The 14,100-nt window shown below is 46.7% G+C and overlaps 1 long non-coding RNA gene across 1 annotated transcript in view; it reads right to left on the bottom strand.

Annotated features, from left to right (window-relative positions):
• Window positions 1–14,100, bottom strand: part of LOC141998630 (uncharacterized) — a 630,544-nt gene that overhangs the window by 371,753 nt on the left and 244,691 nt on the right. Inside the window, exon 3 of the long non-coding RNA XR_012641872.1 lies at window positions 246–360. This is a non-coding gene — a long non-coding RNA (uncharacterized LOC141998630). The remainder of the gene's footprint in view (window positions 1–245; window positions 361–14,100) is intronic.

Here is a 14,100-nt window from a genome sequence, read left to right as displayed (position 1 = left end):
GGGGGTTGATTCGTCCCCATCTCGACTGAGTTTATCATCTGCTCCTAGGCTTCCTCTTTTGGAGTTAGCAGGGGCCTCAATCGCAGCTAAGACAACAGGGGAGAACAGCTGCATCTGGACGTTCTAAAGCCAAAAAGCGTGAGCTGTTCACAAGCCTCACTCAGTGAAACTAACCTCCATGCAGCTTATAGACGTGCACCGTAAGGGGCACCTGGCCAGTAAGTCATAAGACTTTTTTTACATACCTTCCTTGGATTGCTTTTTAGAAGGGAGAAGGACCTGCCTCCTGATGAGTCTCTCCAGCCATCCAACAGCCAGCTGGATGCCCTCGGTCGTCTTTCAGACAGCTCCGGTAGAGCTCTATGTACAAAACCAAAACAATCAAACCTCAGCAGTTGTCACTAGCATCCAACAATGCTCTGAAGACAAATGTGCAGCCATGTTTATCTACTGCTCAAAACCATTACAGCAGAAAGGTTGGTCACTGCTCAACATTGGGTGTGGGAGGGGGATTGCACATTTCAGAACCAAGGTGCAGCAGCTGAGCTGGGAAAGTAAGCCCAGGAATGGAATAGCAGGGAGGGGCTGCAGTCAGGAGAAGAGTGCATCAGCATAGCTGTGTAAGTGGTAGGCAGGGGGTGGGGGTGCAGGTCCAGACAGGGGTGCATTGGAAGAGCTGTCTGAGAGGGGGATCTCTGGACTGGAATAACAGGGAGCGCTGCAGGTTTGGGCCAAGGCACATTAAAAGCAGCATGCAGGTGCCATAGTAGTAGACGAGCAGAGCAGGCCTGAGGAACAGAGCAGTGCAATGGAAGTTATACCTGGCACACAGCACTCTGAGCTCCTCCCTTTCTTCAGCACCAGATTCACTCCCCATTTTTTAGATGCAAAATACAAGCAAGCAAAACGGGCATTTATTGGAGCTTTTTCCAACCTAAACCGCCCACTCAGCACCTCACGCATTGCTGACAACTGTGTCAAAGAGCAAAAACATGGGCAATTCAGGTCCATCCATCTCACGAGAGCTCCAGAGGCGGGCACTTACCAGGGCCTATAAGAGGTTTATAATGACAGAACTGGTAGTGAACAGGGGATTGGGCAGGGGAGGAGTGGAAGGGGGAAACTGGGTGGGGGGGTGGGGTGGGAATAGACGCCCAGTCATTTTGTGTGATTAGAAGGGACATTTCATTCCTCTAGGAACTTGGACCCAAATGTGGCGTTGCCATGGTTTCACACCCACAGACTGGAAATGACAATATTAGCAGGGTGACCTGGTAATTAGAAGCTGTGCCCCCAGATCAGCCTGCGGGGAAAATAAAGAGAGATTATCGAGCCCGAAAGACGCAGCATAATGCTGCAGGCTCCTGGGTTCCATACCTTTTATAACTGGCCCATTTAAATGCAGATTATGACTTTCCACCTGGGGCTGCTAATCTGTCTCACAGCCAAATCAAACAATAAAGCATCTCTCAGCACAATGGGGCCAGGGTTTTTTCAAATTTGGTCTGTCATTGGGGTTGGGTTTTTCCCCCTTTTCTCAGGAGTTGCCACATTCAAATACGATTATTTCTCCTATTCCAACCCCCTCCCTCCCCCCAGTTCCAGAGTGGCAGGGTCACATCGCAACATTTGTTCCCCAAGATTCTGAGGGCAGGATGGGCCCAAAGTTTGATCTGAGTTACACAGGTGGGAATGAGTTTCAAATGCTCAGCGCTGAAGGCAGTGAGAATGAAGGTCAAGGAGTTATGCACATGTGCAACTAAGATCAGAAACTGGGACACGCCTCTATTCCATCTAACTACACAATCCTGCTAGAAGATCTACCTCCCTACCAATCTGGGTGTTCTTCACCCATTTACCTACACTGCCTCTAGTGATGTGATTGATGTCACATTGATGTCAAGGTAGGACTTGAGAGGAAGAAGGGTACAGTGGCTACAGAGCTAGCCTCCAGCTAGACCCTGTTTCAACTCCCCCTGTGTGACCTTGGGCAAGTCACTGTCTCTTTCCATGCCTCAGTTTCCCCATCTGTGTAATGAGGATAACAGTCCTTCCCTACCACACAAGAAGGGTGAGGATGAATACCCTAAAGGTTGTGAGGCACTCAGATACTGTGTTGAAGATGTCCATGTAAGTACCTTGGGCAGGTTTGGTTGTATTGTTGGTGAAGAACACTCGGAGAGAATTAAGAGTCAACCCCTATTTTGTCTGAACGAGTTAGCCCATCATTAGTGAAGTAGCAGGAATTTCCATAGACCTGGTCTACACTTAGAAGTTTTACCAGTAACTATTGCAGTTAGGGTGTGATTATTATTACTGTTTTTAACCAAAATAGTCATGCCAGTAAAAAGCCAGTGTAGACATCGTTATATTGGTATAAAAGTGCTTATCCCAGTAGAGCTTATTACTTTTCCCATCCAGGAGAAAGCCATACTGATATAAGCAAGCAATTTTATACCAATATAACTGCATCTACACAAGGCCTTTATACTGCTTTAACTATACCGATCTAGTTAAAAGAACAGGAGGACTTGTGGTACCTTAGAGACTAACAAATGTATTTGAGCATAAGCTGTCATGGGTTAAACCCCACTTCATCAGATGCATGCAGTGGAAAATACAGTAGATAGATAGATATAGATAGATAGATATACACACACACATACACAGAGATCATGAAACAATGGGTGTTATCATACACTCTATAACGAGAGTGATCAGTTTAGGTGAGCTATTACCAGCAGGAGAGAAAAAAAACCTTTTGCAGTGATAATCAAGATGGGCCATTTCCAGCAGTTGACAAGAATGTGTGAGGAACAGTGGTACAACTTGGGGGTGTAAATAAGTCTTCAGGGTTTGATCCTGTGAGACTTTGATAATAAGACCTGTCTAGTACTTTTCATCAATAGTTCTCAAAGCACTTTGCAAAGCAGGCCAGGATCATTAGTCCCATTGTCCCAGATGGGGAAACTGAGACACAAAGTGGGGACATGACTTGCCCAAGGTCACCCAGCAGGCCGGTGGTAGAGCTCTGAATTGGACACAGGTCTTCGGAGTCCAGTTCAGCATCCTGTCCACATGGCCCCACAGCCTCTCAACTACATGGCCGATGGGAAAAGAGATACTGGAAGTGTCAGTTGGGGTTGGTCCTGCTTTGAGCAGGGGGTTGGACTAGATGACCTCCTGAGGTCTCTTCCAACCCTAATCTCCTATGATTCTATGATTCTCCATTCCTGCTGCAGCCAATGAATCTTGCCTGATCAGGAAAACAAAAAACTGTCTCTTTTTAGATGTGCTTGGCCACGGCTGCCTGCACTGGCTGTGGGGGGAGGGTTCATGCCAGAGACATTAGCAGCATTTTCAGATTTAAACAAAAAAATGAAAATAATCCATTAAAAAAATCTTCATTTTAAACACTGACAAAGCTGGTAAATGTGAGTACTGTGGAAGCCAGACAACTATATCAACACAGTCAGAGACTGGAAGGTTTAAGCTCCTTACTCCATGAATATGCTTTGAACATGCTGGTTTTTATAAAGTAGGAGAGCATTTTAATGAATTGCAAACATAGCAAAAAGCAAGCACTCTATCTGACCTCTCAGTCCTCACCCTCAAAGAAAACCTGCACAACACCTTCAGAAGATGAGCCTGGGAGCTTAAATTCATAACTTTGCTAAACACTAAAATTCATGGTCTTAATAAAGACACTGCTGTAATTGCCATAAATCCAACCTATAGCCCACTAACCCCGCTATTTTGTCCTATGACTGCAGCCATGTTAGCGGGCCACTTCACCTCAACGGTCCCTTGAAATATGTTAACTACTTAAGCTACACAATCTGTTCCACCGTGTATTTAGCTTTGACCCTCTGAGTAGTGTACCTTTCCCAGCCCCGAAGAGGAGCTCTGTGTAAGCTCAAAAGCTTGTCTCTCTCACCAATGAAAAAAGAAAAGGAGTACTAGCGGCATGTTAGAGACTAACCAATTTATTAATGCATCCGATGAAGTGAGCTGTAGCTCACGAAAGCTTATGCTCAAATAAATTGGTTAGTCTCTAAGGTGCCACAAGTCCTCCTTTCCTTTTAGCGAATACAGACTAACACGGCTGCTACTCTGAAACCTCTCACCAATGAAGTTGTTCCATTAAAAGACATTACCTCCCCCAGCTTGTCTCTTTAATCATAACACTAACGCCATGTCTACACAAGAGAGCGAACAGTGGTGCAGCTGTACTGATGTACGATCGCTCGTGTAGCCGCTCTAGGCTGAGGGGAGAAGCTCTCCCGTTGACATAATTAATCCACCCCCAACGAGCAGTGGTAGCTATGTCAGCGGGAGAAACTCTCCTACCTACACAGTGCTATGCACACTAGTGCATTTGTTGGTGTAACTCATGTCGCTCGGAAGGGTGGAATGTTCACACCCCTGAGCGACATAAGTTTTGCCAATATAAATGGTAGCGTAGCCATAGCCTAAGTTAACATCCAAGTGTTTGATCTATGTTTTCTCATAACCCTGCAGTAAGTCAGATACCACCACGATGGGCCATTTTATATAATTTTAGCTAGAGAGCCTGGATTATCATCCCCCTTTTACAGATGGGGAAACTGAGGCACGGAGGTGTGCCCCACTCAAGAAGCACCTCAGCCTTCCCATCTCAGGCTGGGAGAAAGAAAAGGTGTGGCTCACGCCTAGGGAGGCAGAGGAATCATGCTGGACTGTCCCAGAACACAGATGTACAAGAATAACCTCAAGAGAAAACGTCCCAGTGATGACTAAGGCAGGAAGGGTGCATAACTGTACAGCGCAGGCGCCTGGAGTGATCTAAAGGCATGGAGTTGCATCTGACACCACCTCCCCCAAAACTAATGCTAATCAAAGTAGACTGTTAAGCAGAGAGGAAGAATGGGCTAGTGGTTAGAGTGCTAGCCTGAGACTTGGGAGACCCAGGTTCAAATTTCTGTTCTACCACAGATGCCCTGGGAGATGTTGGACAAGTAACTCAGTTAGGCACCCAAATACCTTTGAGAATCTGGGCCTCAATCTCTGGGTCCCTCGTTGCGAGTGCATCCTGCATTAAAGGCTGTGAGGCACCTGAGCCCGACAGTAATGGAAGGTGGTTTAGGAGACTGACCTTGCACTCCTGTATTCCAATCCCAGCTCTGACACGGATTCTCTCTGGGACCTCAGGCAAATCAGTTCACATCTGTGCCTCAGTTTCCCCACCTGCAAAATAGGCACTCGTTCCACAGGGTGCAGTGAGGATTAACCATGTAATGTTTGGAAAGTGCTTTGAAGTTGAAGATTTACAATTTCACCACCCTAATATCTTAGCAACTTATCAACACGGCACAAATGGTTTCACTTGCCATAAAACTTTTAAGCAGCAGGTAACATTGATCCAATAGGAAGCTATTCTTCTACCCATGGAGAAAAGGCCCAGATCAAAAAGCTGAGGCAGGGTTTTATTACATTCATAACATGCCCTTCTCTATCCCCCAGCTCCTCCTCTCTTTCCAAAGCTGCCAGGGTTTATTTTGTTTGGGTGGATTTTTTTTCTTTTTTTTTTTTTTGCGCAAAGAGATAGTTTTCCCATGGAGATGCAATGTGCCCTGTGCCTATTAGCATCCTTGTGCATAATTAGAGCTCAATGCATTGTCATGCAAAACAGCCTCGGATGACAACACTGAATCCCGGAGGACACGAATACAGCAAGAAAGTTTCTCACACTGTTTTAGCCAATGCAAGGGGGAGTTTACAAGCTTTTACAATTAATTGATTTCAGGTTGTTGGGGTCCCCACCCTACCCACCAAGTTTGGTCTGAGCAAGTTGCATTTATGATCCCAGCTGTTCCCCTTCCATACCCCAAAGCTGATCTCTACATTTTTAATAGTTTCAGCTTGTTAAAACAAACAAACAAACAAAAAAAACCAGCAAAATCATTTCCTACCACCCACAAAACAAGGCGGGATCAGATCAGCATTTCCATCACAGCACTGAGTCCCTGCTAAGGACCTGGCTACACTGTGCAGCTTCTAGCATACAAGGCAGAGGAATCTCTCACAAACTCCATTGACCTGCTGTGTGAACCTGGGAAAGTCACTTCCATTCTCTGTGTATCCGCTTCCCCTTCCAGCTTTTCTCGGTCTTGTCTGTTTCAGACTCCCTCTCCAGGGCAGAGACTATCTGCTACAACAAGGGTCTGATCTTGGCTGGAAGACAATGCAGGTATCCTGACACCAGTAGTCCTGCTCTAACCACTATACAGCAGTCTCCTGAGGAATTTCTTCTCTCCCCCCGTCCCTCTTCCTTCCATTAGCAACCTTCCCCAGCCTCCTGGGCAGTTTCATGGGCAACATATCGGGAGGGGGGGCGGGGCGTGTGGGAACTAGTGAAAAACCAAATGACGTCCCACAAACATCTTTGCCATCACAACCTCTGAAATCTGCACCAGGGTCACGCACATCTCGGCCTTTGCAGACCAGGAGCCAGGTCTCTTCTTACAACACCCCAGAGACGGGACTTGCATGCAAACCTAGGAGCCCCCATAAACATGAAGTGGGAGTGGGGGAGGGTAATGCTCCATTTACTCCAGTTTGAAGAAACCGTGCTGATCTCTGAGGAGGTCACGTTGAAGCTGGCGCTGAAGTCTCAGCTGAATGGGTCGGCCTGCCACCACTTCACATCTCTGGAGTGGTTCCCAGCTGCTGCAGCGAACAGGGAAGAGATACTTCTTCCACTCTCCCAACTGTTCCCTTCCCACAGCTTTGGGGGAACTTGACACGGCAAGAGTTTATGGCTTTTTGTGGGAGGCAGACGGCACCTGTGTAAATCATGGGGCAGGTTTCAGAGGCAGGAGGGGGAACTCCCCAGTCAGCTGAGAAAGCAACTTTCTCATGCATTGTCAGTGAGCTTGGTGGGAGAGGGATGAGATGCCAGTGAGGAAGAAATTAAACTGTGTGAACTGGGGAGGAAGAGGGCTGAGTGTCAGGTTGCTTGTTTGCCCATTGGAATTTTGTATGGACCACAAACCCAGTGTTGTAGTCCCAGCCCTGGCATGCTGCAGCTTTGGCTCTTTCTTTCTGACCAGGACATGCAATCTTTAAAAGAAAGAGAGGGGCAGATCCAAACACTACTCCATCTATTCTGCCATTGAGTGGCACTGCTCACACGTCACTCTGCTGATGCCAGTCGGATTTACTACACGCACACTAAAGAAACTAGACCTCCTGGGTTCTGTTCCCAGCCCTGCCACGGACTCACTGTGTAATCTTGGGCAAGTCACTTCACTTCTCCATACTTCCATTTCCCTTCCAACCCTTTGCCTGTTTAAACTGGAAGCTCTTGAGGGCAGGGATTGGCTCTTAATATGGGTTTGTTCAGCAACCAGCACAATGAGACCCTGCTCAGTTGGGGACCTTTGTTCACTCGTGTAAAACAGATGATGGCAGTAACAACAACAACTTAACATGAATAAAGGTGGCAACATTTGGCTCAAAATTTAGGGAAGGTCAGAGCCAGGAACAAACTTGGGTGGCTGGGCCTTACTTCTACAGATCTCCAGGCCTTACCCCTTTGCCCCAGATTCTGCATTAAGATCCAGATTTTATAGCTACCCCCCTTAAAATGAGCCTAAACAAATATACGACCGATCTAAGCCCAAAACCTCAATTCAATACCACTGAACTTTAGGGCAGTTTGGATCCAGGCCGATCTCCAGTTGGAAACGCTCAGATCTGCCAGCAAGAGAGAAACCACCTAGTGAAAGAGATTTGCATCAAAACATATGAGTTGTTGTTTTTTTTAAATGGTGGGTTTATTTAAAGAAAATCAGGTGTCAGATCATAGGCTTTACCCCTCAGGTCCAGCGCAAGGCAAAGGATCCTCATTCTGACATTGAGCTGAGCTGAATGATACCTGGCTAAAGAGGCCTTTTACTGACCTGAGCACTAGAAAACGCGGGCTGGCAAGAACCGAGGCCTTAATCTCAAATTTCAATTTTGTGCTCAGAGGAAGACAAAGGGGAGAGCACATTCACATAAGGCAGCAGCAGCCGCTTGTGTGCTCAGATAATGCATTTACATTCCCAAGCACTTAAAGCATAATCAAATATACAGTGGCACTTTGGAAGCCTTGATTTTCAGTGGGGAACAAGGGGACCAGATCCTCTGGCTACAGAGAGGAAAAATACCAGCTTCAGGATGGAAAGATTTCTGGCTACTCATTTCCTGAACGGACACTGTCACCTCTCCTGGCTGGAGATTGGAATCCCAATCAGGTTACTGCGTGGCTCAGAGAGTCGTTGCAATCCAGGAGTTGTTTGGAGGCCCACGACTTCCAAAAGAACTCAGCACCTCCAACTGGGGCCAGATTTTCAGATCCCATAAAATGGACTGAACAGATATTCAAAGATGCTCAGAACCCAACAAAATAAGGAAGAATCCCATCCCTGGTCCCCCAGCCCATTGGGAACAATGGGAGGTGCTGAGTGCTTTTGAAAATCTGGTTCTAAACGATTGTAGACTCAGGCGAACATTTTCAAAGGTGCCTAAATGTCTTGAGGTTCCCTTCATCCCATTTTCAAAGTGATTTAGGGTTCTGCATGCCTGATCCTCATTGACTTTCCATGAGATTTAGGCTCCAAAGTGCCTCACTCCCTCCTGAAAATGAGACTTCAGGCACTTTTGAAAATTTTACCTAAGGGCAGGTTGGAAAACTTTCCATCAAAACTTTTTTCTTTCCAGAAGAAAATTGGGCTTGTGGCACAACAAATGTTCCCATGGAAAGTGCTCACTTTTCTCCCAAAAAGTCTTCAATATTTCACTGGAAAACCCCAAACCAAAAATGTTTGAGTTTCTAGTTAACAGCTGGTGGTTTTCCATTGCCATTGGGTTTCCAGTTTCTCGATGAAAAGGTCTAAGTTTTCAGCAGAATAAGGTCCCATTTTTTTCCCCCATCAGCTCTCTGGTAGCCCAGTGGCCGCAGTACCTGGCAGAGGAAAGAAGGTGAACTTTGCCATTTTGGACAGTGATACTTGTGAATAATTTAGGCTTTGATCCTCAGAAGCATTTAGGGAACGTGTCTGAGAACAAGGCCCTCAGTGGCCTTCATGGAACTTCAGATGAGGCTCCGCCCACTGACAGGCAGTGATGCTGCGAAGAATAAGCAACCAGATCCAGCCTCCCATCCACCAACTAGGGGACATTTTAGGGTTGCCAACCCTCCAGGATCGGCCTGAAGTCTCCTGGGATCGGCATCAATCTCCCGGTGACTCTTGAAAGCAATCCGGGAGAATTTAATAGGATATTTTAAGAAAATGACATTACGTCATGTTGGGAAAAATATCTCCTGGAATAGCTTCAGTCAGAGTTGGCAACCCTAGGACATTTAGACGACTCCATAAACAGATGCAGTATTAGGATCGCTCCACGTGATGCTCCCCTCCATCAGGAACAGAGGGAGGAGACTGGTGGTCAATACAGCTCTGAGCAAAAAGGCTTTGATGGTGACCCTTGTAAGCATGTCCGCTTTTGATTCTTCCCAAAGCACATGATATCCTGCAACACTTGCCAATCACCCCAGCGTGAGGCAACACCTGGTTCCAGCCAGTAGTCACCGGCACATCTTTCCTAGCCTGCCTGAGATTGCATGATGCGATTCTGAGCCCGGTTCTAATCATCCACCCTGCTGTATGTCACTGTGTTAAGTGAAGGAACAGGCAACCTTAATCCTCCTGTGTCAAGTAACATATGTATCATTCCCTTCTCCCCCTCTATAGGTTTGGCAGGTAGCTTGCAAACATCTGTTGCCTGAGGGCAGGCTGCAAACCTTAGATGCCCCTCATCAAGTAACAGCACCGGTAGGCAGCCTCTCTCTCTCTCCCTCTCTTTCTGCCAGCTCTCAGCCCCGGGGTCCACAACCACAAGCCCCTTGGAGAGGGAAAGCCCCAGAAGAGGTAAAGGGCAGTGGAGTTCTGGGAGGCCTGTCAAAAAAGGGGGAAGCAACTCTTAAATCATGCCTAGGAGATATCTCCCCGAACCATCAGTCATTGGTCCTGGAGGGGTGCCATATCTACAGCAAACTTAGACGCTGCCAGCACACACTTTGGAACCCTGCAAACTGGAAAAAAGTCACTATTTTTTGCAATTGATTCTCCCCACCCATTCTCACTCTGCCCCAGTGTAGGATTGTTCCCTAACATCCTTCACCCAGTGGTAAACTTTTCAATTCCTAATAAACAGGGTTTCCATCTGAGTTCACCAGATAAGCAAGTTCCCCTGCATATCCTCAAGGTGCCAGAGCCTCTTTTAAGGCCCAAACCACCCAGGGCTATGGCAGATCCGCTGTCACTAGCCATTTGAAATCAAGATTTCTTTTGTTTGCTTTTTTAAAAATATGCTCTAGTTCAAAAAGGAATTTATTTCGGGAGGAAGCTCAGTGGCCTGTGTTATGCGGGAGGTCAGACTAGGTGATCACAAACTGTGCCTTGGAATCTCTCTCCGAAACCCTTTCATAGGGCTCTGGGTCACGGTAGCCTATAAAGTGGGGTAAGCTGTTCTGCTAAACACACCATTGCTAGCAAGGAAGCTTTGCAAGGTGCACTGGCTTAATCATTAATCTTCGAGCTCCACTCTTCAGTTTCGCTCTGTGGCGTCCCCCCTTCCCCGCCCCCTACTCCCTACAGATCTTGAAGCAGCAGCATTTGAAGAGAGAGCTCCAAAAGTAGCTGAGGAGCAGCATGCGTCAGCCAGAAGGCATGGGGGCAGGGGAGTGGGCAGGGGGTTGCCAAAGAAAAAAGAGACAGTCCCTGAGCATGCTGTCCTCTCAGCACTCCCAGCTAGCCCAGGGAGTAAACAACCTGGACAGGCATCTCTGGTATAACAGTGCATTGTGCCAGCCCTGGATCTCCAAAGGCTTCAGCAATGAACAGTGCCATAACTTGCTTAATCCATAATAACCACGCCTTGCACCAGAGGGTCATTACGAACTTTCCACCCATTCATTTATTACACTTAATAAAATCCCTGTGAGGCTGGTATTTCTTACATCCATTTTGCAGACAGGTATGAAGAGGCACAGAGGGCCAAGGTGACTTGCCCCAGCTGAGTCAGTAACGCAAGTCCCTGCCTCTAAGTTCTCTCCCTCTCCTATATCTAATCACCCCAGACAAATTTCATGGAGCCGCAGCAGCACAGAGGGGATATCCCAAACAACCTGTAACTGCTTAATACTGACTGTTTGGTTACCTGATTGGCTGACAGAGGGAATAGACCGATCGGCTTCTGTGTTAGCCATGGATGACACACAGCTGATTAGTAATACCATCACACAGAAAGGAGATGGGCCCCTTTGAACTCCGCAGCATTTCATTCTGCCATCTTCAGAGGCTTTGTCCCCAGCGCACAAAGCTGGAACTCCCCCCCTCCCCTTCCACACACACACTCACCCGTGTATGCACACCACACACACTTTTCTCTCTGCACCACCCTGGGCGAAACACAGGAAGTTTCGATCACCATGGACACTTGGGGCCAGAGGAGGTCACAAACTGCTTCTGATTTGCGTTTTCCATCATGTTTGCTTTGCATGCCCCATGGACTCTCTGACACAAAGAAAGGACACAATGAGAAGTCAGGGGCTGACCCTTCTGGTGACCTGTAACTGGGCCATCCAAGCTCCTGATTGCAACCTTCTGTATGGGGTAACAGCTTTTAATACAATCCACCTGGATGTCACGCACTCCAGAAAGAGCTGCCAACCAATGCCTCTGCTCCCACCTTGCATACTTCAAGTGTGGAAGAGCGGCCATCCACGCCCAGCTGAAGAGCGATGGGGTAAGAGCTGTCACACCGCCATGCACCCAGGTGTCCTGGCAAGTAGCCCAAAGCACTGTACAAACATTAATGCATTAAACCTCACAATCCCCCAGCCCCTCCTGTACTGAGGAAGGTGGGTATTGTTATCCTCTCCTGACAGATGGGGAAACAGAGGCACACAGGCATTAAGTGACTTGCAGAAGGTCACATAGTAGGCCTGACTCTAACTGCATGTCGAGGAAGCATGTCAGCAGCAGAGCCATACTATAAAAACCAAGTGTCCTGTCCACACTTCCTCCCTCAGCCTTTAGAACATAAGAACGGCCATACTGGGTCAAACCAAAGATCCATCCAGCCCAGTATCCTGTCTACCGACAGTGGCCAATGCCAGGTGCCCCAGAGGGAGTGAACTTAACAGGTAATGATCTAGTGATCTCTCTCCTGCCATCCATCTCCACCCTCTGACAAAGGCTCTCCATCAGATCGATCCACTTTGCAATCATCTTTTATGTAGCTACATTGATTTGGTACCTAGAAACTGTCTTCCACTTACAAATCTGTTCTTTTTATCAGGTCGGTTTTCCATTCCCCTTTTTGGTGAGCAAAGGGCTCATTCCTTTAACATGCCTATTCCTTTTCCAGCTTTCATATGAGGGTTCTGCTGTATTTCTGCAGGGTTTCCTGCACGGGGAATGTATTCTTGGCACAAGTTTATTCCTTTAACAGGAACTCACTTTAATAGGTCTCATGGTGTTCAACATTCAAGAAGAAAGCGCCTCCTACATACGTAGAAAAAAAGAGGTTTCAGAAGAGCAATATAAGTTCCTCATACCCGTCCGCTTAGCCACTCTACTGTCATTCACTCTGGTAAGAATAGATATATAAGATGGCATAAGGCCTTCCATAAAGCTTCAACAAAGAAAAACCTTCCAACACACTAACATTTAGCAGGTTATAAAATGACAGTGCTTTAATCATCTTTATCCTAATCTAAAACTTTTTATAGGCCTCCGACAATCTAAATTCAATACATCCTAGTCAGCCCTCCCTCTCTCCCTCCCCCTCTCTTTTTTCTTTTGGTACCTGTTTAATCCTTTTAAGTTCAAGGATTTGCAAAGCAAATATTATAAAAGATGAAAGGTGGGACTGAGGAAATCAGCTTTGATAAGAAGCTTTTATGGCTTGTAAACTCTATTCCGGCCCTGTTGGCTTGAAAGGCAATGCTGATTTTAAAAGAGGTGTGCAAGCGTCATGTTGAACTAAAACGGATGCCTGACTGTAAACGATGCGAAGGGAACTTTCATTGTGGCACACTTAGAGGGCACTGATAAGGTCAGACAATTCACCACTGGACACACTCTGGCCTTTTCTTTTTCATACCTTCCTTTGCATACAATTTTCTGTCAAAACGAACTCCGAAAAGCTCCTTTCTCCTGTTAAAAAACTAGCACAAAACACCAGCAGCACAACCGTACAAGAACAAACCACCCTATGTGGCACTATCCTTGTCGGCAAACCTACAGCAAAAAAACCAGCGTGTTTAACGCAACCCTAGGGTGCAAAACTGCAACAAACCACCCCCGGGAGCTAACAAAACCAGCAGGGGCAGCACAACCCTCTGGTGCCACCCTACGAGAGCAAAAGTTCGTCTAGGATAAAGAAAACAAAATGTCAGTAAAACTGATTCAGTGTCCAGCTTCCAAGGGGTTTATAACTATGGCAGACCAAAAAAAGAGGTGAAAATCCCACAGGTGCCCTTTCCCTTCTGATGGGCTGTGCGCACATCCGTAGCAGTTTTCAACATAACATCAGTTTAAAAGGCATGTTGATGTCCCAGGCATGTCAGGTTGCAATGCAGAAGCCTTTGAGTTACCCCACCTACTTTTCCCGTCCCTGTTTACACAGCCTTTGCTTTCCCCTGCACTTTATTTAATTTATATTACAGCTTTAACATGACAAGCCTCTTTTCGTCTGCCTCAGTGGCTGAATGCACACAAGACATTGCTGAAGTGTTATGGTTCGTTACGTCTCAGGAAACAGTGCTGATCAACACCAAGCATTCAAAAACCACAAATCAGGCCTTCCCAAAACTCTTGAAATTGGCTTAGATTGTTTAAAATCATACATTTGAGGGTTCATTTTATTTGCCCTCTGGGTTTTGAGCCTTTAGGAGTCATGTCTTCAAGCTTTTTTTTTCTGCAACCACGAGGGCTAGGAAAAGCACACACTCAGAGTATATATGTAACAGAGAGTGAGAGGGAGGATGGTCTAATGATTAGGTCC

The sequence above is a fragment of the Natator depressus genome, chromosome 14 (genome assembly GCF_965152275.1).
Source record: "Natator depressus isolate rNatDep1 chromosome 14, rNatDep2.hap1, whole genome shotgun sequence".
NCBI classification, from domain to species: domain Eukaryota; kingdom Metazoa; phylum Chordata; order Testudines; family Cheloniidae; genus Natator; species Natator depressus.
This window is presented reverse-complemented; position numbering and strand designations above follow the sequence as displayed.